Raw genomic sequence first — 7,623 nt, 5'->3', positions numbered from 1 at the left:
CTTCAAGTAATCTCTCTATCCCACTTAGATGTTTTTCAGGATCAAATTCATCTTCTGAGATAAAGGTTGATTCACAATTCCTTTTCCAAGAGCTCTTCCAATACGTCTACCGAGAAGGCTGTATCATCACTTAAACAAGAATGCTTCATGGCTCGATCAACGCCAAATGTAACTGAATCTTCTCCTACCCGAAGTGTAATTTTGGACTCTCTTATGTCGACTATGGCGCATGCGGTGTTTAAGAATGGTCTTCCAAGGATAATGGGTACTTGATGGTCTTCCTCCATATCTAGCACTATGAAATCCGCAGGAAACACGATCTTATCAACTTTCACCAATAGATCTTCGTATATTCCCCTTGGAAATGTCACCGTCTTGTTTACGAGATGAATCACCATTCAGATTGGTCTCGGCTCCGGAAGGTTCAACTTTTAAAGAACGAATAAGGCATGAGACTCACACTAGCCCCCGAATCGGCCAATGCATAACTTGTAGCCAAATATCTGAATTGACAAGGTAAAGTCAAACTACCCGGGTCACCCATCTTTTTTGGAAATTTATTCAACATTGCAGCAGAACAATTTTCATTTAAAACCACCTTAGATGCCTCCTCCATATTTTTCATATTTGTGAGAAGGTCTTTCAAAAAATCGGCATACTTGGGCATTTGTGCAACTGCCTCTATGAAAGGGATGTTAATTTGGAGTGCCTTGATGTGCTGCAGAAACTTCTTATAGTCTTAATTATGTTTATCTTGTCTAGCTTGGTTCGGGAATGGCAATGGAGGTTGATACGACTTAAGTGGAGGATCATTTTTCTGATCAGATGGAGAACTCGTCGAGTTATTTTCATGAACTCGGCGAGTTTCGTCTTCAGTTAGCGATTCACTGTTGTCCTTCTCTATTTCCTGCACCATTTTTGGATCTTCTTTCGGGATCGGGGTCAGAGGAGTGACTATTTTTCCGCTCCTAGTCGTCACAATATAATATGTGTACCTCTCGGATTTTTTTCGGTATTGTTAGGAAGTCTGCTTAGTGTTCTCTCGTTGATTTGCTTCGCAAGCTGCGCTAGTTGTTTCTCAATGTTGAGGATAGAGGCTTGCTGATTTCTCATTAACGTTTGTTTTTCCTTCATCATTTCTTGTTTTTCTCGTATTGCCACATCGGTTTCGTTGTGTCTTTTCTCGGATGCAGCTACAAATCGTGTGAGCATGTCTTCAAAGTCCATTTTCTTCTCTTGCACCAGCTCCTCCTTTTGATAGAAACCTCTCGCCTTTTGCCTATATTTTTCCTCCTTTTCCTTCTTGTACTCATCATATGGTAGCCACTCCTTTTTAGGTTTTCTCCAGTCCTCGTCATACCTATCCCCACTTGAGTAGCACACTTGAGCTTTCGGTTCCCATTCTCGTCTAAGTCATAGTCTTTATTAAGGTGGGGCCCGCTTCATTGTCACATCCCACTCAGATGGCATAGATAGATTGGTCCATCCTTGTCATCCTACGATCCATGCTCTATAACTTAGCCATCACTGCCGCCATGTCATCAGAAACTGAATTCACCACCCCTCATGTTGAGTCGTGCCTTGGGTTATGATATTCTCTTGAGTGCTTAGAGAATTCTTCTATCAATTCTTGTATAACCGCGGGTTCCTTCTTTATGAGTGGTCCTTAGGAGTCAAGGAGTTGTCTGGTTGTCACATTCACTCCATCATAGAATATATAGACTTCTTTCTGAATGTTTAGGTCATTATGAGGACAGTTCCTCAACAAGCCTTTGTATCTTTCCCACGCCTCATAAAGTGACTCGCCTCCTTGTTGTTTGAAGTTTGCAATTACTTTGTTCAACTTTCCTATTTTGGACGGTGGGGAAAACTGATTGATGAATTCTTCACGCATCTTAGCCCATGTCGTGATGGATCCTGGGGGTAGTGATTTTAGCCAATCTCTCGCGGCTCCCTTAAATGTAACCGGTAGCATACGAAGTAGAACAGTCTCGCGAGGCACATTAGGGATGTTTAAGTAGTCGGCTATGTCGTTGACCTCGTCGATATGCTTGTACGCGTCTGCGTGATCCTTCCCGTAGAATGGGATGTCCTGCAGTTGGGCAAGTATGTGACCTTTCAGCTCAAAGTTCATAGTTGCTGGAATCGCGGGTTGTACAAGTCCTGGCCCGGTATCATCACGCATTCTCCTCTTGTATTTGCCCATGGGTATGTCTACAATGTTGGCCATCTCTTCTTCTGATTTGGTCTCACTCTCTTCTTCAAATTTGGGTGCTTTTGGCTCAAAATCTTCTATTTTCTCGTCTTTAGCGCTTGATTCCCCGATTGCTTTTTCCTTCTTTTTGCGAATAACGGATTCCGGATCTTCTAATGGTGGTATTACTGTAGAGCTGGAACTCCTGGTCATAAGCTTCCTGAAACAAAACAGAAAAACACGCGTAAAACAAACAAAAACAAAGAAAAACGAAACTGAAAACGCGATCAACTCGTCGAGTTCAGAAGTGTACTCGGTGAGTTCAACACAAAATCAGAAAAATTAAAACTGAAAATTAAAACTAAACACTAGTAACTTTATGCAAGATAAATCTCACACAAAGGATCGATAACACTAGCAAATAAAATTAACTATTAGAACCGTTCCCCGACAACGATGCTAAAAACTTGATGTGTGTGAAGTATACTAGTTTTAATCCTAACAAACTCAATTTAAAACAAACACACGTAGGTAGTGTACCTATCGATAACAATTTAGTTTAAGCAAGTAGGGTATCGAACACAGGGAATGGTAACAACTAAAATTAATACTAATATTATCTAATTAAAGCGATTAATTAAAATGGGGTTTTCTCTACTTTTACAAGACTAGAAACTTAAGTAAATTCTTAAATACTTTAGCAAAAAGGCAATTAATAACTAAAGAGGAACAAAAGACGACTAGATTTAATCAAATTAAAGAGACTTCCGTTTAGATTCGATTCACTTATTCCTATGGTTGATTTCGTGGAAAGTGAAATGGCTTAATATGTCATTGGTTACCGATTTCTAATGTGATTAGGTTCATGTTCACTATCACTAATCCTTTAGCAAACAAGTTAATTCAAACAGTGGTCAGTTGATTAAACTAACATGTTTCCTAGTGTTCAGTTCGAATCAAGCAAGACTTGTAATATAGTTAATCAAATTGGTTGGTTCAATTAACTCATATGAGGTTGGTCATCACATATGCTCACACATTAACTTACTTATTTTTTAGTTAACCCTAGGTTCATGTTCACTAATACTAGGCATACAATCTTGTTTTAAAAAAACTATATGATTCAAGCAATCAAGATGATGTTCATGCAACTCAATTACTTAGTTATTAACAGAAAATACTTATCATTAACATGCAAGGATCCTTTAACAAGCTTGACAAGACAAATAACCAAATCTAATTAATCCAAGCCACTCAATCAAACCATATTCATAAGTTTATCTACTCTAAACAAAAGTATGAAGTTTTTAGCTCATATGTACAGCAAATAACATCATAAACTCGAAATCTAATGTTATAAACATGATTCAAAACAAAGATTAAGAGAAAAGTATTTTATGCCTTTAATCTCTTCAATTCCAAATCCTCTAGTTGAAATTCGAAAACTAAAGCTTCTCAGAACATCTCTAGCCTCCGAAAGTCGTCCAAGCCTCCAACAAAAGTTAGGGTTCGAATGAGAAAAGATCTTTATATATATTCCAAAAATTAACACCAACTCGTCGAGTTTTATGGACAAACTCGCCGACTTTCTTAGTTAAAACGTGTGTACGACAAGACACTCTTGTATCGGGAATCTTCTAGGCAACTCGTCGAGTTGATGGACCAACTTGTCGAGTTCTTCTTCATTCTTGACTTCTTTCTTCAATTTACAAGTTCCAAGCTTCCAATTGCTCAATCCGCTTCCTTTTTCTTCCAAGCATGTCTTCAAGGCTGAAAATGAAATTTAAACATAATTAAGCACCTTTTGTTCATAAATTGAGACAAAAACAACAAAAAGTATTAAGATATTATATGAAGTATATGACTAAATATGCACATATCACACTCACTACCCAGTCATATTATTAAGTATGTTAAACATACCAATAAATCAAGTAGTATTCATATTTATACAACTACATTAAACACATCAAAGATAACGCACATAGCAGTTAAACATTTATAATACTTATATTTATGCATAAACTTGAAAGTAACTATGCACTCACTTGTTAAAACGATGAATCGAAATTCGGGCAGAGCTTCGCTTCTAGCAACTGACCTTTCCTTTGACGTGGCAGATTATGGATGAGACCCAACGTCCTAGTGGGTAGAACTCTAACTCAGGGTCTCCTACTTGAAGGCTACTACTCGAACGCATACTCCAGGGTGTCACAAGGTTTCGTCTCAGGATAGAAACGAAAGAAAAATAGGTTTACGGGAGGGATAATAGAGAGATAATGATAGAAGAGGTGTGGAGGAGGAGAATGAGGGTTGTTGCCCTTTTATAGGTGATTTTTAGGGTGCATGGTGCGCATATCAAGCCTACGTCTCCCCCATCCACTTTGTGCCACGTTTCGGGCACTCTATGGTCCGTGTTTTCATCTTCTAGAAGTGCACATCGCGCACCTGGTTAGAGATGGCAAAAAAACCCGAACCCGATGGGGAAACCCGAAACCCGATTATTTTGGGTCGGGTAACGGGTCGTTATCGGGTTTTTTATCGGGTTCGGGACAGGGAGTGGGTTATCCTCGCCCCGACCCGACCCGCCCCAATTATATATATATATATATATATATATATATATATATATATATATATATATATATATATATATATATATATATATATATATATGTTCGAATCCTTTTTGATGTTAATTGCACGCTTTCAAAGATAAAATACTTACTGTGGACAATCTTTTTAGTTATTAACAATCTGGTGTGAATGATCATTTTTTATGTTTTGACGTATTACACTAAAATTAAATCAAGTAATTTTTAATATAACGTCGAGTTAATTTTATTAAATTGATTCATGATATTTTTAATTTAAAAGGGACGCTAGAACACGTATTTTTTATAAGGCATCGGGTTAACCTAAAACGGAATAAAGATTTCGTTATGAATTTATGTAAGCCCGATAAGATACCCGAAACCTGATGGGAAAACCCGAACCCAACGGGGCGCCCCGATAAGATACCCGAAAGATATCGGGGCGGGTTTGGGAAACCATGCCCCGCCCCGAACCCGCCCCATTGCCATTCCTACACCTGGTGCGTGCCTGGCACGCACTGCGCAGGGCGCAAAAATCGCAGATTTCGTAAACTCCATAACTTCCTCATACGAACTACTTTTTTATGTTCTTTATATCCCCCGAAAATCTCTCGACAAGATCTACAACTTTCTTTTACACTCTATCAACTAATTCTAATTTTATTTTTAGCCCCTATTTTTACAAGATTTAATGATTTTTCAAAAATCATAAGTCTCTCCTACGGACTCCAATTTTGGTGTTCCTCTTACTAAAATTCCTAACTTAATGAGTACTATGATTTTCCTTTTGGTTACTTTATCCAAAAGTGAACTATTTTCTCCGTACCATTTGACCTTTATAGTTTTTAACTACGCGACTGATATTTATATTTTATAAAATTCATATCTCCTTCATATGAATTCAGATTTTTATGAAACTTATATTTTTGGGATCGGGATTACATGTATTTTCCAAATAATATATATATATATATATATATATATATATATATATACATATATATATATATATATATATATATATATATATATATATATATGTGTGTGTGTGTGTGTGTGTGTGTTTCTGCGCACTAATTTTAATGATGTACGAATGATTTGGTTGATTTTTACTATTTATCTTAATACGAAACTTTATATTTTTATCATATATTGATATATATATATATAACGTTTTAAGCCTATTAAACTCGAACTTTGCTACTTTTCGTTTAGATCATTAGGGCTAATAAGTGACATATCTCCAACTCACTATTTACGACATATACTATAACTCGGTTAAGATTATTTATCCTAAACAATCTCTTATTCAAAAGTCATTATTATGGCTTATAATAACTTTATTGTGTAGCCCGAATTTACGGGTGTTACATTAAGGATTTTAGTTGGGTAGGTTTTAAGTCAAAATTAATTAGATATGATTGTGGAGATCGTCAATACCTTTCCTTGCATATAAAGAACGCCGAAAACGGAGTTGAAATGGAGAATTTATGGTTGTTTGAAGTTGAAGTTGAAATTGGAACTTTTGGGTGTGACAGGTTTTAATGAATTACGTTTGGCGTAATTTAAGTTACGTTGGGCGTAATCTGGGCAGATCAAAACCCGAAATCTTCGGTTTTGAGCCCTATTGAAGGGCTCTAACTTATGGGAAACCCTCTCATTACCAGCCTCCTTCACCTAAGATCATTCCTTGGAAGGGAAAAATTGTCTTTTGCCCCAATAAGGTTTAGCCTTGATATTTTGGACTTGCTAAGTTGGAGAATTACCTTAATTATTAATTAGGGTCGTTTTGGATATGTTTATTGTGAGGAGCTTTTGGTAGCAGTAGCTCGAGTGTGAGTTTTATCCGGCTACCGATCGAGGTGAGTCTCTCTACTATACTCGTAGGTCGAAGGCACCAATGTCGGCCCACTAGATTATGGTTTTAGGATGCTAGTTGTCTATGTGATACTTGCATGTTTTCTATGTTGGGTGGAGCCCATTCTGCGAGTTAGGGCGAGGGCCGTTATACTCATTAGGAGGGGCCAATTATGCGAGATGGGGTGAGGCCCGTTATACTCATTGGGCGAGGCCCGTTGCTTGTATGGTATGTGGTATTTTATGGAATTCACTAAGCTTCGTGCTTATGGTTTATGTTTAAAATATTTTTAGGTACTTCATGTTTCAATAGGAATGGTCCGGCTTGATCGCACTGCATCCCCTAGAGATTTATTCTGCACTGAATGTTTACGAATTACTCTGATGTTTTGAGAATACTTTTATTTTGATCGTCTTTGAGATAATGAATGAATGGTTTTGAGTTATTTAAAAATGAAATTTTTACTCGGTGTATTCGGGACATTATAAGTTGGTATCATAGCCTTGTTTTGAGGGATTTGGGCATACCCTTGGGTCTTTCTGAAATCAAACTAAGGAGTTAATAAAACATTTTAAAAGAAAATGAGTTTTCCAAAAAAGGTTTTTAAGAAAAAGGGGTGCGATGCATGCAATCAGCCGAGCACAAGTAAGTATTTCCCAAAATAACCATACATATGTTATGCTTGTTGGTCTGATATGAGTATATGAGAAGTGGATGCTAGATTAGGGCTAAGGATCTGGTCAGGAATTGCTTGATAGAATGCTAGGAAAGATGCATTTATATATATGTTGGTTGAGCTTTTACAACTGCATGCTAGTATGGATTTCAGATTGTTGGATAGAATGGACAGATTAAGTGAGGCACTGGTTAGATTACTCGATGCTCGAATGCTGCTTGCTTTGTGCTTTTAGGGACCTCCAATAATATCATCTAACTATTAAGCAAATAAGTTAGGTTACATGTTGCGGGGATTAGAT

At 37.2% G+C, this 7,623-nt stretch overlaps 1 non-coding gene across 1 annotated transcript; it reads left to right on the top strand.

Annotated features, from left to right (window-relative positions):
* Positions 1-1,739: 1,739 nt before the first annotated feature.
* Positions 1,740-1,846, top strand: LOC145161756 (small nucleolar RNA R71). The gene has a single exon (XR_013738631.1). It is a non-coding gene; the product is annotated as a small nucleolar RNA R71 (small nucleolar RNA).
* The last annotated feature ends 5,777 nt before the right edge of the window (positions 1,847-7,623 follow it).

Source organism: Lactuca virosa, chromosome 2 (assembly GCF_052849685.1).
Source record: "Lactuca virosa cultivar CGN04683 chromosome 2, Lactuca_virosa_CGN04683_v6, whole genome shotgun sequence".
Taxonomy (NCBI): domain Eukaryota; kingdom Viridiplantae; phylum Streptophyta; class Magnoliopsida; order Asterales; family Asteraceae; genus Lactuca; species Lactuca virosa.
The sequence above is the reverse complement of the archived record's forward strand: the minus strand, read 5'-3'. Positions and strand labels throughout refer to the sequence as shown.